The following is an 8,425-nucleotide window of genomic DNA, read 5'->3' as shown; positions in this document are numbered from 1 at the left end:
TAATTCGCGCTGTGTGCCCCTGCCCTTAGGATCATAATATATACATAAAACGGTCCCAAAGGTGTCACATGTGCCGAGGCAGTCCGTTATTATGGAATCTAACAAACTGCCTGGCCAAATTGGTGCATATATGGTCCTTTTTACAGGGAAGTGTCCCTTTTCGGTGAAAGTACCCATTTACTAACAAATTGCGATTTTCTTCCACGAGTCTCAAAAAATTTGTTGGTTTTCTATATTTCTAGAAAGCTCTAAGGGCTCTTACTCACGAGCGGTTGTAGCTGCGCTCCCCTGCGTTCAGCCGCAGGGGAGCGCAGGAATAGACGCATTACATTTTTTCCAATGGGGCTGTACTCACACAGGCGCCTGTAGGCGCCGAACTCAGGAAAAATGCAGTATGTTGCGTCTCAACCTGCGTTCGGCGCCTACACGCGCCTGTGTGAGTACAGCCCCATTGGAAAAAATGTAATGCGTCTATTCCTGCGCTCCCCTGCGGCTGAACGCAGAAAAACGGAACGCAGGGAAGCGCAGCTACAACCGCTCGTGAGTAAGAGCCCTAAAAATTCAATGTTTATTGAGCGTAAAAAACACAAAGACAACTGATGCGAAACTTTGCCAAGTAAAAGTTGTCACGGTTATATAGAAGTCAATGGGAGCTGCACTGAACCTATTGGACCTCTTTAAATAAATTTGGACTTTTAGAGATTTTCTGACATTGCTTCACTGGAAATTTTCAGAAAACTCAAATTATTAGAGGTTTCCATATTTTTTACCAAATTGTTCAGCTGCGTTTTCATCAGACAGTCGGATCAATATAGTTGTTTCCTGCGATTCTCCTTCACTTCCGTTTTCTGTAAAACATCCGACACGTCGCATGCGTTTAGTCGCATTGCGATGTGTCGGGTCCAAGCGCTTCATCTAGTCCTGCCCTAACTCTTCAGTATCCCTCTGTCAGCAAACTGTCTCTCTACATATGGGAGTAGGAGTCAAATTTTGATTGACAAGTTAAATAAATTGGCATGTGCTCACTTTGCTAGACAATATACTGGAGCTAACGGTCTTTCAAAATAACTTTAGTTGGGAGAGGTATGTTAATTGCCCCTATTATATTAACAAAAAGAATGGCAGGTCTTTTCCATTTCAGATGTTTTAACTTCTACTCAATAAGTAAATGTATAAAGAGCAGTTGTAACATCATGAACCAAACTGCGCAGGAAGCTGCCTTTTGGCAAGGAGTCACTATGCTGTCATTCCAGATGCCGTCCTACATTAGCTTGTGTGAGTGTCGTAAGTTGCAGGAGGTTGTTTAGGCAAAGCTGCAGGACCAGGCACAGTAAGAGCTTTATATGAGCAACAGAGCACTGAGTGCTAGTGGTTTTCTTGTGGCTCATTGGGACATGTGCTTTAGCTGTCACTGTGCATATCTGAGAAAGATGACCAGAAAAATATTTTGCTCTTGTTTAATGTGGCACAATCTCATAAGTCATTAACAGATTCAGTGCTTTTTCACAGAACAGGAACAAGCTGAGAAAACTGATACAATGAATTCTTCAAGAAGGTATGTTCATGGTCTTGCAGTGATAAAAATGTCATTGCACTGTCTTATCTCATTTTCATGTATTCATTTTTATCAGTATGCTAAATATTAGTAACTTGAAAAGGATTCTCACTTCACTTTTGTAGAGTGACATTTTGTCATTATACCTAGATGGTGAATTTGAGATCTTATTAAAGAAAATGATAAAAGTGGAGACCCTTCCATTTCTTTACTTTAAAGGAGAAGGAAAGGCTTCATACACTTGGGGATGCCAAACGTTAGGCACCCCAAGTGATTGTATTGACTTACCCCAGGCCGGTGCTCCTATTAGCAGAAAACTGCACCAGCCCAGGGTTATACAAGTAAGAACCACGGAGCGATCCTCTTCCGCATCTTCTTATTTCAAATTTCCCAGGGCAGGCGCCTGCGCAGTTGAATGAAATAGCATATTTTTTAGTTAAAGTTCGGCTATCGCTCTACTGCGCGTGCGCAGCCGCACGAAGAAAGAGGAAGACGGAGGATCGCTTTGTGGTGCTCGATGGAAGAACCCCAGGCCGGTGCAGTTTTCTGCTGATAGGAGCACCGGCCCGGGGTTTCAGGTAAGTCAATACAATCACTTGGGGTGCCTAACATTTGGCACCCCCAAGTGTACGAAGCATTTCGTTCTCCTTTAACCATAAACTTGTAATTTTCCCTCATTACACAAAAAAACAAGAAAGTTTATAAATAAAAAATTGTCTTCAAATACTTTAACAAAACTGAAACTAGTACAGGTATGGGGCCTGTTATTCAGAATGCTCAGGACCTGGGATTTTCCAGATAATGGATCTTTCCGTAATTTGCCTTAAGTCTGCCAGAAAATCATGTAAACATTAAATAAACCCAATAGGCTGGTTTTGCTTCCAATGAGGATTAATTATATCTTAGTTTGGATCTAGTACAAGGCCCACTGTTGTTCATTACCCTTGTCCCCTCCACTTTATTTGTGATAGTTTTCATCATCGGGACTGGAGCAACAGGGATTGGAGCACGGGAAACTTAAAAAACTATTGTATCTCCTGCGGATCCCCAGTGTTTCTGAACCAATGCGGCTGTGGTTGGGCAGCATGCGACCCCCTAAAATCCTGCCGCCCCCTAAAATCCTGCCGCCCTAGGCTCGGGCCTTGGTGGCCTCTCCGCTAATCTGGGCCTGCTGGGTACAGACACACTGGAAAACATTAGGTCATTCAACCTGTGTGTTTCTGTGAGGTGGAACACTGAGAACTGCACTGAACAGCAAACAAATTTAAAAACCACCCACTGTCTGCATAGCACATGTACCATAATATTATCTTTCTGTATTAAAATATCAAAAAGCCATATATATTTACCCATATACCCCACTATAATAACAATTATTTCTATACTACACTTTTTCAGTTTCTTGGACAATCTATTTAGTTACATAGAAAATCTATAGTGTTTTTAAGTTAAAAAAAAAATTTGAAGTTCATCAAAAGCACAAAAATATTCTGATTAGGGAACGTCCTGCCAATGTCAATGAAACTACCACTTAAACATACTTTATTATATTACATGGATGGAATCCCTTATCCAGAAACTGCCATAGACTCCATTTTATCCAAATAATCCAAAATTATCCAAATCATTTTCTTATTATCTGTAATTATAAAAAAGTACCTTGTACTTGATCCGAGCTAAAATATAATTAATGCTTAGATTAGAAGCAGAACCAGCCTATTGGGTTTATTTAATGTTTACATGATTTTCCAGTAGACTTAAGGTATGAAGGTCTAAATTACGGAAATATCAGGAAAACCGGTTATCGGGAAAACCCCAGGTCCTGAGCATTCTGGATTACAGGTCCCATACTCCACTATATCAGCATATTATCTGATTATATGCATGGATATGCTTTTCTACATTTGAAAAAAAAACATTTAGGATTTAATGAGTGAGTTCTTAACAACCAAACATTGTCCAATACATTTTGAAGAAATATGTTTATTTAACACTGTGATGGACTAATTACGGATACTGGAGCACAGACTTTTGCTTTACTGGCCATTTATAGACTACTTATGGACATTTGTATATAAACTTTGGTGTTTTTTTTGCACATGCAATATTTTTATAGAAGTGCTTGTATACCCAACACAAACTGAAGAGAGGAGCTTGAAGAGGCTTATGGGTATAAATCAAGCAACATTTTGTTTGTTGTTCACTTGATAAAGGGATCTATCCTAAAACATGTTGTGATCCACACAATAAAGGTGTTCTGCTGTTTGATTACTGAGCATTGTCAGCAGTTTTTCATCTATTATATTTGAGTACTTAACGATGTTAAAAAACAAAGACCAGTAAAAAAAAAAAAAAAAACACATTTTAATTCAATAATAGCATATATATTTTTTTGTTTAACATTATAAACTTTCTTCCCTGCAACTACTGTTCTCCGATACCATTCACTTTAGGAATATTGCCGTAAACAGAGTTGAGCTTATGTCACATGCTGGACTTTGCCACCTGACTGTTTTAATTAATATGCAGATTTAAATGTGTATTAATAAAATGTCATCAACTAAATAATTCTTGTTTTCAACAGAATACATTCTTTGCGTGCCCACAGACAAAGGATTCCTGTCAACTATGTGGACAACTGGCAAAGTCAGTCTTGCAGTTGTTTCAGTTGATGCTGCTTGGATGAACTAGCCACATACTTACTAATTAACATGATTATTTTACTTGCGCTCTGGGGAGCATTGGCAAGGAAAGACACAAATGTATAATTGCACTTTGGATTTGAACTTTAAAGTTATAACTTGAACTTGAATCCATGTTTATGGATTGATCCTCCAATGAAAAAAAGTGTTCCAATCATGTTCCAAACTGGCTGAAACATGGAGTTTATTTCTGGCATTACATACTGAAGAAGTTTGTGTTTAAATTAGTTACGAAAATGATTATTTCCTATTGTTAACATGCATTACTAGATTTTGTTGGATAAGTCATAATAATGTTGTAAATATTGTTAAATAAAAACAGATTTCCCTACAAAACCTTTGCATATTAAATGCTGTTTTAAAATAAAACAAAAACCAATTGTGCATGAAATCATGGCTTTGTCTTTCATGTTGAATAAATCAATTAAGGAACAGGCAATAAATACAAATTTTATTCCTGAAAACCACATGCTAAAGTGTTCTGAGATAGTTGTGGGTATTCAGTATGACCTTTTAAAATATTCTGTGAAGTGACTCAACAAATGTATACTATCAGAAATAGCTGTGAATGTTGTATAAACTCAAAATCAGCAGATGACCAATAAAACCAAATGTTTTGATGGGTTAATACAGGCAATATTTAATACATGTTAATAAAAGTCAATTATAAAACTCATATTATGAATTTTATTCATATCCACATTATTTATTCATATCCATAATTTTATTCATATTATGAGTTTATAAAACTCAATTATGCAGTTCAAATTTATTTTAACATTTGGATTTGATTTAAAAAACAAAATCCCAGGATATACTGCTGTAAGTGCTGAGACTGAGCTTGAATCCCATCATTGAAAGTAGAAAAAGACATGCTTCTTATGTGAGCAAAAAATAAATAAATTAATTAATTAATTAATATTGGGTATTATCAAGTGCACATTTTTCTTTCTTTAACCATTACAGACTACCATTTTAAATTTGTGTTTCTCCATGTTAGGCTTGTGCACATGACAGTTTCTGTATTAAGTATAATACCACTGATTCAGTCTAATTGCAGAATTTTTATTTGTGGTTTTAAAGTGGTTGTTCACCCTAAAATTAACTTTTAGTATGATAAGAGATATTCTAAGACAATTTGCAGTTGGTTTTCATTTTATATTATTTGTGGTCTTTGAGTTATTTATCATATTTCAATTTGACATGGGGCTAGACATGTTAGTTTCCTAGGTGCCCTGAGCCATGTGACTTGTGCTTTGATGCAATTCATTCTTTCTTTCCTGTTCCTTCCACATGGCAGTGGGCACACTATGGGTTAATCCCCCCTGCCACGTGATTGGACAGGTTTTCCTCTATAAAAAACTTACTTCCGCCCCTGGCCGCCATCTTTTTTCCTCCTGTCGCTCCCCCCTGAAGTCCAGCAGACTGCCTCTCTTCTGCTGAAGCTCCTGAGCCGAGGCTTGAGTCCTTATGTGAGCCCTTGGAGAAGCCGACGGGCTTACGTCCAAAGTGTGCCTCCGGTGCAGTCAGCCGCAATGCCGCGCGGGCGGCGCATGCGCAATAAGACACCGATTCTTCCACTTCCAAGATGGGACGGACGCCGGCGTGTTTTCGCGGGCACAAGTACGTATTCACGCAGGCGCATCTACGCTGACGCACGCTCATTAACGCTGAGGCGTAAAGGCGCACGGAAGTGGCTTGGCGCGAAAATTTAAAATCTGGGCGCCTTCTCCCCCCAAAGCTGCCAATCTGGTAAGACAAACTGTTTGCCTGGAGTGCCTTTGTGCCTTTCAGAGGGTACAACTGTAAGTACACCTCTGTTTATTACGTTAGCCCATATGAATGAGCAGGACACCCTGGATACATTTATTCCTCTCCTTCCAGGGTCAGAATATAGGATTGGATAATTCTTCATGAGTTCCAGACGCTCTCATTCGGGCTCAAGGGGGTGAGTTATTATGAGAGGCGAAGATGGATGTTCTTTTGCAAGGGAATAAAACATAATAAAAAATGTTCGCATAACTAATTATCTTTTTCTTTAACAGGAGTTCTCCTGGAGGCCATAGAAGAAAATCAAGCAGGAAAGTATGCGTATCCTGCAATGATCCAGCTTTACCAGACAGCAACTCCTGCGCTAGATGTCTACAAGAACCGTCAGATAACACTACTCAATTTAAAGAATTCATGACATGGATGAAGGATTCATTTAACAAATCCATGGCGGACATGGTCACACAGGTTACGGATAATGTACTTAAAAGCATTAACCCTCATCTAAGTGGATCACATCAAGCAACACCGGTGGCCATACATCATTCCAGCCCTGAGTTACCAGGTGACAGCCTAGAGTCAGACGGGGAACTATCATCCAATTGTTCTACAGCTGAGGATTCAGCTTTCAACACAGACCTGGTAGAACCATTAATTAAGGCTTTAAGGAAAACCTTGGACCTGGAAGAAAAATCACAGTCCCCAACCAAAAAAGATAAGATGTTTAAATCCGTATCGAAGAAGAATCATCTGTTTCCAATCCATGAATTTATCAAGAAAACGGTGGAATCCGAGTGGGAAAATCCAGATAAAAAATTTATGATTTCCAGAAAATTTAGGAAAATGTTCCCTTTTCCAGCAGACCAATCTAAGACTTGGGATTTTGCTCCTAAAGTGGATGCAGCAATCACTCGTGTGGCCAAAAGAACCACGCTGCCGGTAGACGAAGGTGTCTCACTCCGAGATCCTATGGAGAGAAGGCAGGACGCTTCACTAAAAAGAGCCTATGTGGCCGGTGGAGCCACTTGCAAAGCAGTGGTAGCCATTACTTCTGTCACAAGAGCTAACAATATTTGGCTTCAAGAACTGGAAGAAGCCATCAAAAGAGGCGAAGACAGAGGCAGACTCACCAACATGTTACAAGATATCAAGATAGCCAATGATTTTGTAGCCGAAGCCTCTATGGACATGGTCAAACTAGCAGGAAAATCCATGAGCCTATCAGTAACTGCGAGAAGGGGTCTATGGCTAAGACATTGGAACGCCGACCCACAATCAAAACACAACCTATGCTCTCTACCCTTCAAGGGCAATCTCTTGTTTGGACCAGAACTGGATCAAATCATATCCAAGATGTCAGCAGGGAAATCACCATTTCTTCCCCAAGAAAGAAGAGATAATAGATCGGTCAGAGGCAGACCAGCTGGGGGGTACACCTCTAGACCCACGTTCAAGGATGCAAAACAATACAAACCAGGCAGACCTTTTTCCAGGCAGTGGAGACCAAAGGACCAGTCCTTTCCTGGTAAGGGAGTCCAGAAACAGGAAAAAAGAGCATGAAGGTTGTGGAGCCCCTCCGTCCATCGTAGGAGGCAGATTATCTCTGTTTCAGACAGAGTGGGCTCGAGAAATACAAGACACATGGGTGACGGACATCGTGTCAAAAGGATACAAGCTGGAGTTAAAAAATTCCCCACCTATGAATTTTATTTCCTCAGACAGACACAGGTCACCAGAGGGGAAAAAAGTTATTACCAGCATCATACAAGATCTGTTAGAGAAAAGGATCATATCAACAGTTCCCAGGGACCAAAGGTACCAAGGCTTATATTCCCATCTTTTCCTTCGAAGGAAAACAAATGGAGATTTCAGAGTGATATTAAACTTACAGAAACTCAACTACAACCTCTATGTCCCCTCCTTCAGAATGGAGACCCTGAAGTCAATATCTCAATGCTTGGAACAAGGGGATTGGCTAGTGAAGCTGGATCTGAAAGATGCCTACCTGCACATCCCAGTAAAAAAGCTTCACAGGAAGTACCTAAGATTTTACATACTAAATCAACACTTCCAATACCGTGCCCTACCCTTTGGACTCGCCACGGCTCCAAGGATATTCTCCAAGATCTTGGCACCTGTAGTGGCCAAACTGAGACTAGCAGGTATACAGATCTTTGCATACCTCGACGATCTCCTGATCATGGGGCCCAACAAAGTACTTCTGAAGTCAAATTAATAGAATTTCTTCAACTAGGGGTGGATAAAGGTCTCAGCAACTCAACCTTAAAAGGTCAAGTTTCAGCAATTTCACACTTTTCCGAAACCCCTTGGTCTCAACAGGCCTTGATCAGAAGATTTTTTCAAGGACTGAAAAGACTTAGACCTAAAGTCCGTTCAC

Source organism: Xenopus laevis, chromosome 3S, assembly GCF_017654675.1.
Source record: "Xenopus laevis strain J_2021 chromosome 3S, Xenopus_laevis_v10.1, whole genome shotgun sequence".
NCBI classification, from domain to species: domain Eukaryota; kingdom Metazoa; phylum Chordata; class Amphibia; order Anura; family Pipidae; genus Xenopus; species Xenopus laevis.
The sequence above is the reverse complement of the archived record's forward strand: the minus strand, read 5'-3'. Positions refer to the sequence as shown.